The 18,222-nt window shown below is 42.2% G+C and overlaps 1 long non-coding RNA gene across 1 annotated transcript; it reads left to right on the plus strand.

The window, feature by feature from the left end:
- The first annotated feature begins 15,663 nt into the window (after nucleotides 1-15,663).
- LOC115024329 (uncharacterized) lies at nucleotides 15,664-16,128 on the plus strand. Its single transcript, XR_003834109.1, has 3 exons — nucleotides 15,664-15,728; nucleotides 15,908-15,973; nucleotides 16,109-16,128. It is a non-coding gene; the product is annotated as an uncharacterized LOC115024329 (long non-coding RNA).
- Nucleotides 16,129-18,222: the final 2,094 nt, after the last annotated feature.

Consider the following 18,222-nt stretch of genomic DNA (forward strand, 5'->3'; position numbering starts at 1 on the left):
ACTGAGCAACAACACTGTTCAATAATATCTTTATGTGGCAGGCTACGGTGCGCAAGCTGGCCCAACCAATGGACAACAAACTAAAGGCAATGGTATGAAACAAGACACAGACGCAAACACACACAAATACACACACAGACACACACACACACACATGCTGAGCAACAACAGTGTTCATTTTAAAATGTCTTTATGTGGCAGGCTACGGTGCGCAAGCTGGCCCAACCAATGGACAACATATGAAAGGCAATGGTATGACACAAGACACAGATGCAAACACACACAAATACACACACAAACACACACGCACACACAAGATGCAAACACACACACACACACACACATGCTGAGCAACAACACTGTTCATTTTAAAATGTCTTTATGTGGCAGGCTATGGTGCGCAAGCTGGCCCAACCAACGGACAACAAACTAAAGGCAATGGTATGACACAAGACACACACAAATACACACACAGACACACACACACACATACCCACACACACACACACACACACACACACACCTACACACACACACACACACACCTACACAAACACACATGCTGAGCAACAGTACTGTAGAATTTTAAATGTCTTTATGTGGCAGGCTACGGTGCGCAAGCTGGCCCAACCAATGGACAACAAACTAAAGGCAATGGTATGACACAAGACACAGACACAAACACACACAAATACACACACAGACACACACACATACCCACACACACATACACACACACACACGCTTATCAACAACAGTGTTCAATTAAAAATGTCTTCATGTGGCAGGCTACGGTGCACAAGCTGGCCCAACCAATGGACAACAAACTAAAGGCAATGGTATGAAACAAGACGGGCCTAAAAACCTAACTGAAATTATTGTTAGTCCTGAACTGTAATGTCATCGACATGTTGTAGTGAGTTCCTATACCTAGTGTTCTGTATGTAGATTCATTAAATGTATCTTCTTGCCAGGCTATGGTGCTGGACCTGGTGTACCTAATGGAAATGGGGCTAAAACCAATGGTAATGTCTGCAAAAACTGAACTTTTAAGCATATATTTGAGTAAATATGTAAAAAGTATCTCATCTTTGAATATAATAATCGTTCTTTAGGTCAAGGAACAGCTGGCCCAGTCAACGGCAATGGGGCAAGACCAAATGGTAAGAGATGTTTTCAATTGAAATGGGCAACAATAAACGTCTTGCCTTTTTGCAGCACAAAACAGGTATGTCTGTTTATGTAACTTAAATATGTCTCTTCATTTAACAGGGCAGGGGGGAGCTGGAAGTAATCCTATGAAAGCATATGGACGACCAACTTATGGTGCCGGTAACTCATCTTCTGACGACTTGTTTTCCAGGTAATCGTAATATTTACTTTGATGATTCATGTTTACTTCTGTGGTTTCAGGTCCAGGTGTTGGAATGGGAGCCTCCAGACGTATGGGAGTACCTCCGCTTGCCAGGAACCAAGGTGAGTGAAGGACACGACACAGCACTGAGGTCACCACATAATACACCTGTAACAATGTCTTTATTTGTTCTTTCAGCATATGGCGGTAATGGTTATGGAGCTCAACCCATGGGAGGTAAGTCATACACAAGTCAGTCCGTATTGACATCACTTACGGGATGATGAATAAAAGATAAATGCTATTTGTTAATATATATATATGTTTACTATATTTGTAGGCTACAATGGCGGTTATGGCAGTGCTGGTTTGGGTCTGGGACCTCGATATGGAAATGGAGGAATGAAGGGACCGAAGCAAGGTAAAAATATCCCTTCTGTCATTTGTCACAACCCAGGCTCTAGGGCAGGACAAACAAACGATAAGGACACGAAATGCCAAAATATATAAGCGATTTATTTGCAAACATAAGGACATAAGTTGCGAAGCAAGTTATGCAAACAAAAGACAAAGCCAAAACAACGGGACTCAGGCAGGGAGAGAGAGCAGCATCGCGGATGCTGGGCCTTTTATGGTCCTGAGGTGCGTTGCGCCCAGGTGCTCCAGATCAGACAGAATACTGCCATCAGCTCCACTGACACCTTAAACAGATACAACACAGTGACTGACACAAGACAGGTCACCCCCCCCCATAAAGTTGATGTCCCATTGGGGACTATCAGCACTGTATTACCATCCCCAAGTACAAAAATACAAGTGACTCAAGTGAAAAAAACCAAACACAATATATATATATATATATATATATATATATACACACGACTCACGTGCACGTGACAACGCGTCTGCTATGACATTGTCCTTTCCTTTAATGTGTCTAATGTCAAGGTCGTAGGACTGCAAAAACACAGACCATCTCATAAGTCTCTGATTTGAACACCTAAGAGACTACTAGAAAATGAGAGGGTTATGATCAGTGTAAACCACCAGCGATGTTCCCCCCGCTCCTACATCCACATCAAAATGCTGTAGAGCCCAAATCAGTGCCTTCTCTATGACGGAATAGTTGGACTGATAACTTGTGAACTTCTTCGAAAAGAAGCTGACCGGCCTCACCACTCCTTGGTCATCCTCCTGGAGCAAGACGGCACCTGCACCCACTTGACTGGCATCTACCTGCAGCATAAATGTCTATTGAAAACCTGGAGCTGCTAGCACGGGAAGAGCACAAGAGTGATTTAACATTTTCAAAGGCTTGTTGGCACTCAGATGAGCAAATAAATGTTGCCTTGGTCTTCAGCAATTCAGTCAACGAAAAAACCACAGTCGAAAAATTCTTACAGAAACTCAACTCCTATAATACCCCACTAAGCCCAAAAAAACGCTGTAGTTCTGTTTTTGTTGTAGGCTGAGGATATGACTTTAGCCTGGACTGGAGCCACATGACCTTGCCCCACCACACGTCCCAGGTACACCTTGCACTCCTCCACCTTCCTCTTGAGGATGCCCCACATGTGCTCAATTGGGTTTAGGTCTGGAGACATACTTGGCCAGTCCATCACCTTAACCTTCAGCTTCTTCAGCAAGGCCGTTGTCATCTTGGAGGTGTGTTTAGGGTCATTATCATGTTGGAAAACTGCCCTACGGCCCAGTTTCCGAAGAGAGGGGATCATGCTCTGCTGCAGGATGTCACAGTATATATTGGAATTCATGTGTCCCTCAATGAAATGCAGCTCCCCAGTGCCGGCAGCACTCATGCAGCCCCAGACCATGATGCTGCCACCACCATGCTTGACTGTAGGCAAAACACATTTGTCTTGGTACTCCTCACCAGGGTGCCGCCACACACGCCGGACACCATCTGACCCAAACAGGTTTATTTTGGTCTCATCAGACCACAGGACATGGTTCCAGTAACTCATGTTCTTGGATTCATTGTCTTCAGCAAACTGTTTGCAGGCTTTCTTATGCATCGGTTTCAGAAGGGGCTTCTGTCTGGGGCGACGGCCATACAAACCGATTTGATGCAGTGTGCGGCGTATGGTCTGGGCACTGACAGGCTGACATCCCACTTCTGCAACCTCTGCAGCAATGCTGGAAGCACTCGCACGTCTATTTTTGGAAACCAACCTCTGGATATGACGCTGAGCACGTGGACTCAACTTCTTTGGTCGACCCTGGCGAAGCCTGTTCCGAGTGGAACCTGTCCTGGAAAACCGCTGTATGATCTTAGCCACTGTGCTGCAACTCATTTTCATGGTGTTGGCAATCTTCTTATAGCCAAGGCCATCTTTGTGAAGCGCAATAATCCTTTTTTTCAGCCGCTCACAGAGTTCCTTGCCATGAGGTGCCATGTTGTCCAGCATTCAGAGAGAATTGTGCCCAAAACACCAAATTTAACAGCCCTGCTTATCATTTACACCTGAATCCTTGTAACACTAACGAGTCACATGACACCAGGGCGGGAAAACAACATCATTGGGCACAATTAGGACATGTTCACTATGGGGTGTACTCACTTTTGTTGCCAGCTGTTTAGACATTAACAGCTGTGTACTGAGTAATTTTCAAAGGACAATAAATCTATACTGTTATTCAAGCAGCACACTGACTACTTTAAGTTATATCAAAGTTTCAGTAGGATAATGTTATCCCCTGAAAGGATATAACAGAATATTTGCAAAAATCTAAAGGGTGTACTCACTTTTGAGATATACTGTATGTCACTGTTGCCCTTGCAAATTCGCATTTGGCCAAATTAACGGTAAGCTGCGCTTCCGCCAAGCAATCACATAACGCACGGATGCGCTGTAAGTGAGAGTGCCATGTGTCACTATAAATTACCAGATCGTCCAAATAAACTGAACAACCATCCAAACCGGACACAACACGGTTCATCAGGCACTGGAATGTCGCGGCCGTGTTTTTTAAGCCAAATGGCATCACCGCATACGAATATAAACCCGAAGGAGTTATAAACGCCGATATTTCCTGCGCGCGCTTGGACAAAGGTACCCGCCAGTAGCCTTTGAGCAAATCAAACTTGCTCACAAATTTGGCAGACCCGACCTGATCTATACAGTCGTCCATACGCGGCAACAGAAAAGAGTCTGATTTTGTGACAGAATTAACCTTCCTCATATCGGTACAGAACCTGGGTGTTTTGTCCGGCTTTGGTACCAAAATACAAGGAGAGGCCCAACTAGATGCTGACGGCACAGCTATATTGTTTTGTAACATGTATGTAATTTCATCATCTAGTTGGCTGCGCTTCTCAAGTGACATACGATAGAACCGCTGTTTAATCGGTTGCGCGTCTCCGACATCAATGTCGTGTTCTATCCATGTGGTACGACAGGGACTGTCTCCAAATAAACAGGGATATTTATGCAAAAGTGCACACAATTCACTCCGTTTGGATTCTGACATGTGGGAGAGTAGCTTGTCCAAATTACAAAGCGACTCAGAATTTTTCAAACGCCCGTACAACAAACTGTCATCCTGCTCTGGCACCCCATCGTCCTCACGCGCAACGGACCTAGAGCTGACAACCAGAGCCGGGCGCACCCCATCTTTATTCATGTGATCAGCATCAGACACACGCTGATAGTATGGTTTTAGTAAATTAATGTGACAGAGTTGCGTTAACTTTCTCCGCCCTGGTGTTGCGATAATATAATTCAACTCTGACACTTTCTCAGCAACGGTATAAGGACCAATATACTTAGCCTGAAACGGCGACCCCACCAAAGGCATAAGAGCAAGGACCTGGTCTCCTGGACTAAACACACGGCGTTCTGCGCAAAGATCGTATATGTGCTTCATCCTACTCTAAGATAGTTGCTGTGGAGAGTACAAAGTTGCAGTCATGGATGGTCAGGGTGGTGGCCTAGTGGTCTAGAGGTACGCCTTCCAAACAAAACACTAGAAGGTCTGGAGTTCAATATCAGGCTGCCATCATCTGAGCAAGGTACTTAACCCTGAGTTGCTCCAGGGAGACTGTCCCTGTACTTAGTTCAATGGAAGTCGCTCTGGATAAGAGCGTCTGCTAAATTACCTGTAATTCCATGTAATGGAAGGACATTCAGTTAACCAAGGACAGAGCAAATGAGTTGGTGACGTCACTAATGAAAAATTAGACCCCTTATCACTTTGAACAATTTTCGGGATACCAAATACAGATATAAAGTGAGTCAACGCTTTTACCACAGCCTTCGTAGAAATTGACCTCAACGGGTACACAGCGGGATATCTGGTACTTTGGCACATAACTGTCAAGAGATACTTACAACCCGATTTAGAGCACGGTAACGGCCCTACACAGTCCACAATGAGATGTTCATTTATTTGTAGCAGAGATAAGTTGCAGTGGCGCAGGCGTAATGCCCTGATTCGGCTTCCCCGTAAGCTTGCACACATGGCATCTTTTAATTTCCGCGGAGATGTCTCTTTTTACCCGCGGCCAAAAAAAACGTTTAAGGACGTTCAGATACGTTTTTCTGATACCAAAGTGTCCACTATCACCATGGGCCACTTTGAGCACCAGGGAGCAGAATTTAGCTGGCATCACCAACTGGAAAACGGCCTCTCCAACAATATCACCACCCAGGAAAATCCATTTCCTGAACAACAACTCATTCTGCAAGAAATAACCACTGGCCGTACCATTTATTTCAGAGGCAGACAATACACGATCAAAAAACTCTTCTAGGGAGGGATCACTCCGTTGCTCATGCAAAAGCTCATTACGTGAAACCGACAGAGGAAAATCCGACAGAGACGGAACCTCCAAATTGACGTTACCACACCTGTCAGATAACGCATCCAACTCTGACTTCGCCATTGCGCGCGTAACCACACAGGCTGAAAAGACCTCCGGGAATTCACCAGAGCTCTCATCAGAAGTAGCATCCACCGGACAACGTGTAACCACAGGTGAGGGAGGAGTGTCAGCCCACACACGGCTACCAGCCAACCCGTTGCCTAAAATAAAGTGAACCCCTTCAATGGGCAACGCCGGCTGAACCCCCGCAGCAACCTCACCCTGCACAAGCTCACAGTCAAGGATCACTTTATGCAAAGGAATAGGCAAAATTGTTAACCCTATCCCACGACAGAGAATACGTTCACCGACATCAGTTTCTGCTGATAAAGGCAACACAGAGTCCACTATGTACGAGTCATAGGCCCCTGTATCCCTCAAGATCTTTATCAGTATTTTAACCTCACTCCCTACTAGTGACACAACACCACTTCTAATAAAAGGAGCATACGCAGCCAAAACGTCAGGCTCACAAGAACAAGTGGTAAGGACCTCAGAGACATCAGTCGTACCCACAGGCGCAACGAACTCAGCAGGCTTAACATTAGGACTCATACCCTTATTCCTCGACTGTAACAAAGGACATTCTGCCTTCTAGTGTCCTGTCTCGTGACAATAGTTGCATGATTTACTCTTATCAAAACTTCCTTGAGTTTTGGTTTCAGACTTAAACGAACCAGACTTCCAAGACCGTGTGGGATCAAATGATGCAGCGTCAGACTTATTCCCTCTCCAGCCAACGTCATCACGCACCGTGCGCTCTCGAAAAGAACCCTTATGGAGCAGCACATATTCATCTGCTGACACAGCAGCATCAGCAGCAGTGGCATCCTTCTTCTCAGTAATGTAGGTGGCCACTCGGCCAGGAAGCAAGTTTTTAAACTGCTCCAAAATCACCAACTCACATAAATCATTAAAATTAACGATTTCAAGGGCTGTCAACCAACGTTTAAAGTGAGTTGTCAGACCTCTCGCAAATTCCACATACGTCTGACCACTTCTCCTCTCCCAAGACCTGAAACGCTAGCGATAAGCCTCTGGCACAAGCTCATATGCCTTAAGCAAAAGGACGCACACCAACTTTATGCATCTCGCTCTGATCCTCAGTGGACCACTTGCCACCTTTTACATCAGACAACCGACGAATCTCCAGATCTAACTTAGCTTGTTCCGTTTGCTGGTGAATCCTCGCTACCTCAATATACTTTTTAATTTCCAACTCTTGCATAGATCTTTCATGGTCCCTCTGCAATGCAAGAAGCTCCTTCTGTTGTTCAAAAGTCAACCCCTGCGTCTGGGCAGACATAGTGGAAACCGGAACAGGCTCTTCCTGATCCTGCGTCAAAACTCCCATCTCAATCAGTTTTAACTTCAAAGCCACTTTAATATCTTCTTTAAAACGTTTGTCCCCCACAACCACTGAATAATGCTCAGAAGGTTTAAGCAACTGCTCCTTTGTAAATTTCTGTAACGCCTCCTCCGATGAATTAGCAATAAAGGCCTCAAGATCCAACATGTTCATTTTCCAAATCTTTACACTCAACCAGCAAAACACAACTTCTATGAAAAAACTGGACCAGCCATATAGTGAAGTTTCCCTGTATATAGCAAGAGGGCTTACCCTCAACTGGTTTGGATATTTCCCCACTATCTCAAATTAGCCCCACTAAGTAAACTCCCTCCTAGTCTTCATGCAGCTACTTGCGGTGGGTATTTACGCACTAACGACCGCTGGATCAGGGTGGCGACTAGCAAGCTAGCAACCCTCCCGAAACCACGGACATGCTCTCAAGCAAAGCTTCAACCACGTTCGCCACAACACTACAACAATCCCCCCGACAAACCCAAAGGGAATGCCGCTACAGCCTACCAGAGAAAAACTGGCACCACTTTGTCAAAACTACGCACTGGGAAACATACACCTGTTAATCTGCTACGAGCATAAACAATAGCTGGCTCTAAGACCACAACTCTCCACAGTCCAAATAAGAATAACTTACAGCAGTGATACATCAAACAAAATCATACTGACAATCCCAACAGATCATCCAATTTATCCTGATCAACCAAACAAAAGCACAGTGTCCTCTTCCTAAACGCTACCGGCAACAGCAAAACAAAAGAATCAGCCGGGTCACATGCTCACATTTAACCACTGAAGAACACGGAACGAGCCCCCAATTTGTTACAACCCAGGCTTTAGGGCAGGACAAACAGGACCAAGTTATGCAAAGAAAAAGCCCAGGTTTCCTGGCTCAGGCAGGAAGAGAGAGCAGCATCGCGGATGCTGGGCCTTTCATGGTCCTGAGGTGGGCTGCGCCCAGGTGCTCTAGATCAGACGGAATACTGCCATCAGCTCCACTGACACCTTAAACAGATACAACACAGTGACTGACACAAGACAGGTTAAGCAGGGGCCGTCACACAAGTTAAAATTATATATTTCAGAATTTAGTTATTTTCATGTTTTTGCATTACATGTTCCTCCTCTGAACCCTTTTATTAACAATTGTTAAAATTTCATGTTACGGTGCTGCAGCTGGTGTGCCCAATGGACAAGGTGCAAAACCCAATGGTAAACCTTTAAATAATATCCCATACAATACATCACTCCAACAAAAGATATTGACAAGCATTTCATTTTAATTTAATCTAAAATCATTGTTTTAAAATGTAAAGGTTATGCTGGAGCCAGAGCCCCCAATGGGAATGGAGCCGTGCCAAATGGTGGGTCAACATGCAAGAAATTATTATTATTATGAATTAATTTACTTATTAATTATTCTTGCTGTTTGTGAATCTATTAAGGTTATGGATACCCCAATGGTGGAGCTACCAAGCCAGCAAAACCAGGTAAATGTGTAATCAATTACATATGTGTAACTCTTTTTGGAGCTTTCTTGAGCTATGGACACTTTTGTTTTTTTATATTACTTTCAGAGAACATTTCAACCATTATCCATCTCTTGCACTAAGTTTTTACATAATTTACATCAATCTGAGGGAATGTTTACGAAGCTCTCAAATAGGAAAACATATTTTATTTTAATAAACACATTTAGTTCAAATGAGGGAATCTCTGGATCTCTGTATGAAGCACAGACAAAGTTGTCAGCATAACTCACACTAACTTATTTCTTTTAGGTAATGGTTACGTTCCAAATGGGTATGGCGCCAAACCCAATGGTAAGACTGTCATTTCTTTTTCAAATGTATTTATGATTCAAAATACTGTTTTATTTTGATGACTCAATCAGAATCTAAAGTAATTTGCTTTCATAAATGTGTTACAGGATATGGAGCCACCAGAGAAGCTGCAATGAGACCCCAGCCAGGTATTGTAAACGTGTCACACAAAAGCAAAGACAAACTTCGATATGATATGGATGTTTTTGTAATGATTTGTTTAATCATAGGTTATGGAAATGGAGCTGTTCCCAATGGATATGGAGCTAAACCAAATGGTAACTGATTGTATTTATTGTTATAGATGTTCCTCATGGAGAAGAATATTCCTCTGTTTCAGTGAGATGGTGTATTTATGTAATGTTATGTTTGACTCGAGGTTACGGAGCCGGAACCGGAGCCGGAGCTGGTGTTACCAAAGGCTATGGAGCCAAACCCAATGGTGACAACCTGTTAAATATACTGTAATGCGTAGTTTACTACTATTAGATATGTAGGGTGCAAACTACAGGGGAGGGAAAACATGAGTTGTGATATTCTGGGAGTTTTCTATAATATTGACAATATGCTATTTCGCTCCTCCGAAAGCCATGGCAAAGTTTGCACACTGTAGATATGGAAGACTTCAAATGTTTAGACAGCTGATTGTTTTTGATTTTGGAATTTCCATTTAAAAAAAGAAAAAGTTCCTCTACACCTGTTACTGAAAACTAATCATGTGCTTTGTATTTGTATTGACAGTACTGTGCTGCTCTCTGCTGGACAGCACTGAAATATAATACACCTAGGCCAAAGGCTAAATAATTGTCCTTTTAATCTATGTTTTTCATTTAATCATGACACAGTAAATGCATACATAAAAAGAAAAGGAAAATCTTGTAATTTGTATTGTAAACATTTTTAAATAAAAGGCATTTTAGACCTTCCATAATTACCAGCCTTGATTAGTTCTTGTTGTATTTTCCCACAACGTCAAAGAGTTCAACTTTGAATGCAATTTGTCAAAAGTGAATCTACTTTAATCTCATTTGCAGGGTACGGAGAGCAAAGCAGAGGCTCTAAACCACAAACTACCAAAGGAGTTGGAGCAGGGTCGCCCAGTGAAGGTACTGGCACTGGTAACAATTCTGTTTGTGATATCCAAATTGAACCACTCTAAGCTATGTCATCACACTAGTAAAGGAAAGGAATAATGGTGTTATTCAAACAAAAGATGCATATAAACTTAAACAGGAATTTGTTTATGAAAATGTTGTGTTTCACAGGCTATGGTGTTCCTGATGGTGGACCTAATGGACCGTTTGCAACAAATAATGGTAAATTATCCTGTACATTCATGTGTTAGTTACTTTTTGACATGTTTTTCAACATTTTCCAAAAATATTTTTTTGCCCACTGATCTCTGTTTGGTTCTCAGGCTACGGCATGATGCCAAATGGGAAGGGTGCAGGTGTGTCCAATAAAAAAGGCTTAAAAGGAGAAGTTCTCTCTCCTGAGCAGCCCAGTGCAACACCAGAGGAGGTTGTTGCAACTTCACACCCGATAACTGAAGGTACAGCACCCGCTGCCCCCGAGCCAACAAGCGGTGTCCTTGTTATGGTGACGCAAGAGAAATATCAAAAGCTGCCTTCACCTGTGCCACATGGAAAAAGCTACAAACAGAAACCACTAATCCCTGAGGCTACACCATATCCAAAACATGAACCAGAACCAGAACCAGCACCAGCGATTCCTCAAGGCAAAGGCCCAAAGTATGCACCTGAACCCACACCTGAGCCAGCAGCCCCACAGGGGAAGGGTCCGAAGACAGCCCCATCTGGACCTGCACCAGTGGTTCCCCAGACTGACCCAGCACCAGAGCCGGCACCCGTCCTCCCTCAAGGCAAGTGTCCTAAACCTGAATCTGCACAGGGCTCTTGTGCTAGACAGAGTAGCGCTAGACACATTTACTTTTACTTTAAAGGGAACATATTATGATGCTTGTGCACATACATTTGGGTATCTGGAGAGCCTACCAACCAACAAACTGTTCAATAAGACAACCCAGTCAGTTTTGTGTGGGCTCAGCTAACATGGGATACAACAAGCCATTCAGAATTGGTTCCCTTTCCTTTATACCAACTACCTTTGCAAGCAGACTGGGCTTTTCCGGGAGGGGGACTTAAAGAGACAGGCGCTAACGTGACGCTTTACACACAGAGTGTGAATACAGGTATATTCAGACAGACAGTATGAGTAAAATAATGTGTTTTTGAACATAAAAGCATGTAAAGATGTTCTAGTAGAAACCCAAAATACAAGTATGAACCTGAAAGTTAGCATCATATGTCCCCTTTAATTATTTGTTTTAAGTTTTTTTTATATTAACATTTTATTGTACGTTTGCAAACATCATCTGACTGCCAAATTCTGCTGTCTGCTGGGTGAAATAATGGTTTTATAATGGGTTACTTTTGAATTTGCGGTCCAACTGTATACACACAAAATGCAAAAACATTTGTTTTCATGTTTTTATTACAGATATTCTCTAGATATTCTGCATATTCTGTGTTTTTGAATGAATTGGGACATGATCAGTGATGGTTATGTGACTGGAAGTGCTGTGCCTGAGCAAGAAGAGGCAGAGACAGATATTCTTCTGGGGGTAGACGGCACCAGTGAAGGGGATGCTGCCCCTGAAAGTACCAAAACTCTTCCTTGGATCCGTCCTGATCTGTGTGTTCCCTCGTTTTTTTACAGAGAACGGAGGAGGAGCGTCCAACACCAAGGGACAGGGAGCCAAACAAACCAAACCTGGTAAACAGTTCTCTCTTTTCTTTGCACAATAAATGGTCTGAAAGCTGAAGGCCTGCCACACACACCTTCATGTCCCCCTCAGGATGAAATGTGACCACTCTGGTGATCCATCAACTTTTCATGTAGCGCCATCATTAGCTCAACATTTTTATTTATATGTGAAATACATCTCAGCTTTACTTTGTGTTTAGTACTACTTTGCAAATGTGAGCAAACTAACATGCGCAACTAAACTGGTGAACATGGTAAACTTTAAGCCTGCTAGCATTGTCATTGTGAGCATGTTAGCATGCTGATGTTAGCATTGCAGACTCAATTCTTCTAGGAAGAACACAATAATGCAACAACTCCTTTTGTTAAAATGACCTTCACTTACAAAAAGTCACTCCAAGATACATGTACCAACCAGTAAGAGACTCAAATGACCACAAAGAAACATGAGCGACAACAAAGCAACACAAACTAACTAAATAGGGAAAAACAACGACTATGTAAAGGGTAAAAAAAACAAAAAACTACAGAAAGACACAATTTACAGAGACACAAAATGACCACAACAAGATGCTGAACAACTATAAAGTCTGTGTCTTTCTCTCATGTAGGAGAGGCAGCGAGTCTCATGTGTATAGCTGTACTGTGCCGTTAATACATGTTTACGTTGGTGTCCTAGACTGCGGAGCATCTGGAATACCAAATGGACAATGGATGAAAATACCAAGACCGGGTAAACTGGGAGTATTATATTCTTTAAGGGTATTATAGCATTTACATGCTAAAAATGTGTCTTTTTTACTTTTACTTGTATTTTAAAGGAATCTGGATAGTTTGTAAGTGGTTCAGTGAAACATTGGAGGGTGAAACTTTGCATGAACACACTTTATAACCTTACGTGAGCTTGGTCACTTCCTTGACTTGAATATTAAACAGTCAAAGCAGATGATAAAAACTAAGTGTAAACCTTGTTTTATCATTTAAGGTTATAATGCAGGTGCTGGAGCTTCTGCTGGGACAAACACAAAAGGTACACTAGTGACTCAACTCATGGCATTCAAGTATTTTGTATACTAATTGTACTTATTGTTTATATTATTTATTAATGATTCTTTTCCTTTTTTTTTTAGGTTATGGAGCAGGAGCTCCAAACGGATATGGTGCTAAACCCAATGGTAAATAGATTTTATTCATTTGTGTGAACTGTTTTGCATTTAGCAGATGATAATTGAAACCTACTACGGACTTGATCATGAATGTAGGACTGATGGTAGTGATGCTGTGCTATTGTTTAGGACACGGTGCCTGGGCAGGGGGGTATCCAAATGGAGGAGGAGCTAAAGCAGACAAACCAGGTAAATCCATAATGATTTAAAACCTGGTGATCTGGTCATTCTTATGTGTGTAAATTCAGTTGTGGTCAAAAGTTTACATACATACACGTGAAAACCCCTGAGAGGCAAGTAAGAAAAACACATTCTGATCTGAAAATGTTTCTCTTTTGGCAGGTGGTTACTTTTGTATGACTCATTGACAGTAATGTTACATAACCTGCTAACACACCTTGTGTGTAGAGTGCACGGAGAAAGAAAAAGCATGAATGTTTTTAGTCTTACTTAGAACAGGGGATATAGTGGTGCACTTCAGCCTCTTGTGACAAACACAGAAAAATGACGAACACTTTCTTTCCACCTGTTTTCACATATGAAAAACAAAATTTATGTGACCAAAATCTGCAGCATGGTATAAATGTTTCAATGTTTCAATGTTTCAATGAGGTTTTGTTTATCTGAAGGTCATGGCGCAGGAGTCTACACTGCCCCTGTACTCAGCAATGGATATGGAGCTGGTAATATTTACTGTATTAATATTTTCCAAGTTTCGTTTTTCATGTCTGAGAAAATGTAGATGTGATTAGCACCTTCTGGTTTTATGTGTGTAGCAGGCCTTGGATATCCTTTTGCAGGGAAACCTAAGCAACCTAGTGAGTGTTTATTGTATTGTATTTGTTCAAGCAATTCAACCTTTAATAAGGGCATAAGAATAATTACAATCTGAAGTGTGGATTGTGTTTTGAGAATTGTTCCGTATGCTCTCAGGTTACGGACAAGGAGCGCACCCCGGAGCTGGATATGGAAATGGAAATTCATATGGAGGTGCATTTTAAAAGGCTGAACTTTAAACATTGTGTTTTAATTTAACTTTTTTAGCTGATGATAGTTTAGGACAACTGTCGCTTTATGGGCTAATGGAGCATTTAGACCTCCAAGAACCCAGTCTTTAAATTGTTCTAGTATAAATCTGTAGAGTTGTACTTAAATTCTGCAATTCTTCTCAGGAAGTGCAGGTCACGGTGAAGCAGCAAAGTCAAAACCAGGTAGGACTTTGAAAACTAACTTTGTTCAAGCACTGAATCCATAAATTACATGAAGCACTATGAATTGGTAGATGATGTATTCCCCTAGTTACTGCCGTGTTATTGGAGGACATTTAGCGCAGCATACTGATCTATGTTCAGAGCACTAAGGTAGTTTGTGATGTGGTTTTTTTTTGCAGGATATGGAAACGGCTACACTGCTGGTGTACAACCCGACTATGCAAGCAAGTAGCCTTATATGAAGTTTAGTTCATTTAATTTTGTGTGAATTACATCAAATTAAACATGTTTCTTTTTCTTTTCCAGGTCTTGGTCAGGGTGTACACACTGCTAACGGAAAATCAGGTATGATATGTGAGGATACAGTTACAGATTAATATGATGTAAGGGTGAAGTACATTAGATCAACAAGAGCCGGATAGTGAAGCAGTGAAAATGATGCATTATTGTCCAATTTACTGCTGATTCTACAGGTGGTGCCAGACAGATGCCTTACAATGGAGCCCCCGTGGTTCCTGCTGGACTAGATGGTGAGACATGCGATCATATAAAAATACGTTTGAGCAGAATAAGAATAAGATTGTGCTGTGTGTGCAAAAACAGACATAAAATAGCAAAGCTAAAATCCAAAATGCTGATATGCAAAACATGTTGAGCTCATAGTTCCTCAGGAATCATGTCAGTCTGTTTTGGTGCATCTAAGCTTCAATGACCAACACAATCTGTTGTCATACCATCTTAATATCTCAGGTCCAGTTTGTAGGTCTATCAGTGTGTTCAGTAATCTTGGTCTAAACACCGTGTGCATGTTAGCAGTTTATTTATCTTGTATATTGTGTATTTTATATGCATTTCCTCTGCAGGAATGACTCAGTTTGAGCCTCAGCCTGCTGGCCTTGGTCCAAATGGAAAATTGAGCAGCATGTTTGGTGGTATGTATAACTTCATTTCTTTTAAATCTGTATTAACACAACACTAAGTGAGAAAAAGCACACACCTGCACAGCATCACAATAACTTAAGAAGCATTTTAAATGCAACACGCCAGAACCAAACATTTCTCCGATGTTACAGGAATGAGTGGCTTACCTTATGGCGGTCAGACCCTTGGAATGGGTCCAGAGAAATCCAACACCAAGTACGGTGAGTGCTGGTTGGTCGTATGTTCTCACTCCACAGTACAAATGTAGCCTGGAAAGGAAAAGGGAGTTGTTGTTTTTTACGGCTTTATGAGTTTATAGGACCTTGATGTGCAGAACTCTTCTCATTCTTAAACTCAACCAACATTATTCTCTGCCCGCTCACTGCTCACTCTGATTTAGGCATTGGTGGGTTGCAATTTGGAGGACAACCCCTCAGTACAGGGACTAATGGCGCAGGAAATTATGGTATGTCTTTAATATGTTATAATTGCTTTCTTTTCAGTCTATATATGTGGACACTGCAAAGTCACTATAAGAGTCATTACAGGCATTCATTATCAGTCTAATGAGCGTCTCTCTCTCTGTCTCAATTCTCTCCAGGTTACGGTGGGAGCCCTTACGGACCTGCTGGTGATGGCAAATCATCTGGAAAATACGGTGAGTTATTTGCCAAGCAGCGTGTTGTATTTCAAAAATAATGTGCGGTACCATGAGTACCTTTTATTTTGGAGTATGTTTGTCTAAGTGGGAATTAAACCGACCACTCCTGGCATGTTGATGCCATGCTCCACACACTGAGCTGCACAGGCTCTTTGTCTCGCTTGAGGTATTAATTGTGGTATTAATTCAAAACACTTGCAGGTGGTGTTGGTACCAACATGGGAGGAGATCCTGCAACCGCACAATATGGTCAGTGTGATGTCTTCATTGAAGAAATGCACACACTGACTGATGAAATATAATTCACAGTCTACACTTGAGTCTGAAAAGGTTTTTTATTGAGACTTTAATGTTTTCCCTCCATCTGTGTTCAGGATATGGTGGAGTCCCCAATGGTGGAAAGTTTCATGGTCTCGGCAGTAATGGTAATACAGCCGGCAAATACGGTGAAGAATTAGCTTTGATATCTCTTGTGATTTGCTTGCTATACACACTTCACCCCTTAACCTTTTTGTATTATCTCTCTTCTTCCTCTGTGTCTCCATCTCGACTACAGGTTACGGGAGAATGCCTTATGAGGCTCAACCAGCTGGACTCAGCCCTGAAGCCAAATCCACTGGCAAATATGGTAAAAATGTGCTGACATGTTGGGAAATGCTTTTATTAGCTGATTTGTATGGTAAATATGAATATACTGCGAGCGGCTGGTTAGCTTAGCCTAAAGACTGTACATGACAATCCTGGCTCTGTCGAAAGGTAACAAAATGCCTTTTTAAAGCTGAGTAATCAACACGTTATATCTTGTTTGTTTAAAAGAGCAACTTCAGAGCACTAAGGTAGTTAATGATGTGTTTTTTGCAGGATATGGAAACGGCTACACTGCTGGTGTACAACCCGACTATGCAAGCAAGTAGCCTTATATGAAGTTTAGTTCATTTCATTTTGTGTGAATTACATCAAATTAAACATGTTTCTTTTTCTTTTCCAGGTCTTGGCCAGGGTGTACACACTGCTAACGGAAAATCAGGTATGATATGTGAGGATACAGTTACAGATTAATATGATGTAAGGGTGAAGTACATTAGATCAACAAGAGCCGGATAGTGAAGCAGTGAAAATGATGCATTATTGTCCAATTTACTGCTGATTCTACAGGTGGTGCCAGACAGATGCCTTACAATGGAGCCCCCGTGGTTCCTGCTGGACTAGATGGTGAGACATGCGATCATATAAAAATATGATTTAACATTGAGCAGAATAATCCACAGTCATACCATCTCAATACCTCAAGTTTGTAGGTCTATCAGTGTGTCTTGGTCCAAATACTGTGTGCATGTTAGCAGCATATTCATCTCCAAATGATACACAAACATTTCCTGCGTACTTGTGCAGGAATGAGCCAGTTTGAGCCTCACCCCGCTGGCCTCGGTCCAAATGGAAAGCTGGGCAGCGTGTACGGTGGTATGTGGAACTTTATAACTTTAAAATCTTTATTAACACAAGAAGACCATTGTGTATATACAGCATGTATGCAATTGGCATTTTATTTTGTTGTTTGATTAGTTAATCGTACTTGTTCTTCCAGGTCTGGATGAGTCACCATATCAGCCGGAACCACTTGGACTTGGACAGAACGGCAAATACGGTGAGCTTCAGCAAACACGACAGCTACCTTCTAAATGTCACTTGTTTGTTTGTTCATTTGGTTTAACGTGTCATCTCGATGTGGTTGCCGACTGCTAAGGTGGTGAGGAAGTTCCCTATGCACCAGAAGGTCTTGGTTTTGGGAGTGAAGGTTTTGGCAAATACGGTAAAGTACATCTTTGTGTGCGTTCTTTTCATACCAATTTAGTTTGAACATGTTTGCTAAATGATTTCACATCGATCTCTCAACAGATCACCAGGAGCCGTACCAGTCGCAGCCTCTTGCATCTGCATCTGAAGGTGGAGAATACGGTATTACGTCTTTATTACCTCACCAGTTAGATTAGAAATGTAGAAATAAAGTGTGCGTTTATATCTTTTTGTTGTTGCCTTTAACAGATGCAGCTGCT

The sequence above is a fragment of the Cottoperca gobio genome, chromosome 19 (genome assembly GCF_900634415.1).
Source record: "Cottoperca gobio chromosome 19, fCotGob3.1, whole genome shotgun sequence".
NCBI lineage: Eukaryota > Metazoa > Chordata > Actinopteri > Perciformes > Bovichtidae > Cottoperca > Cottoperca gobio.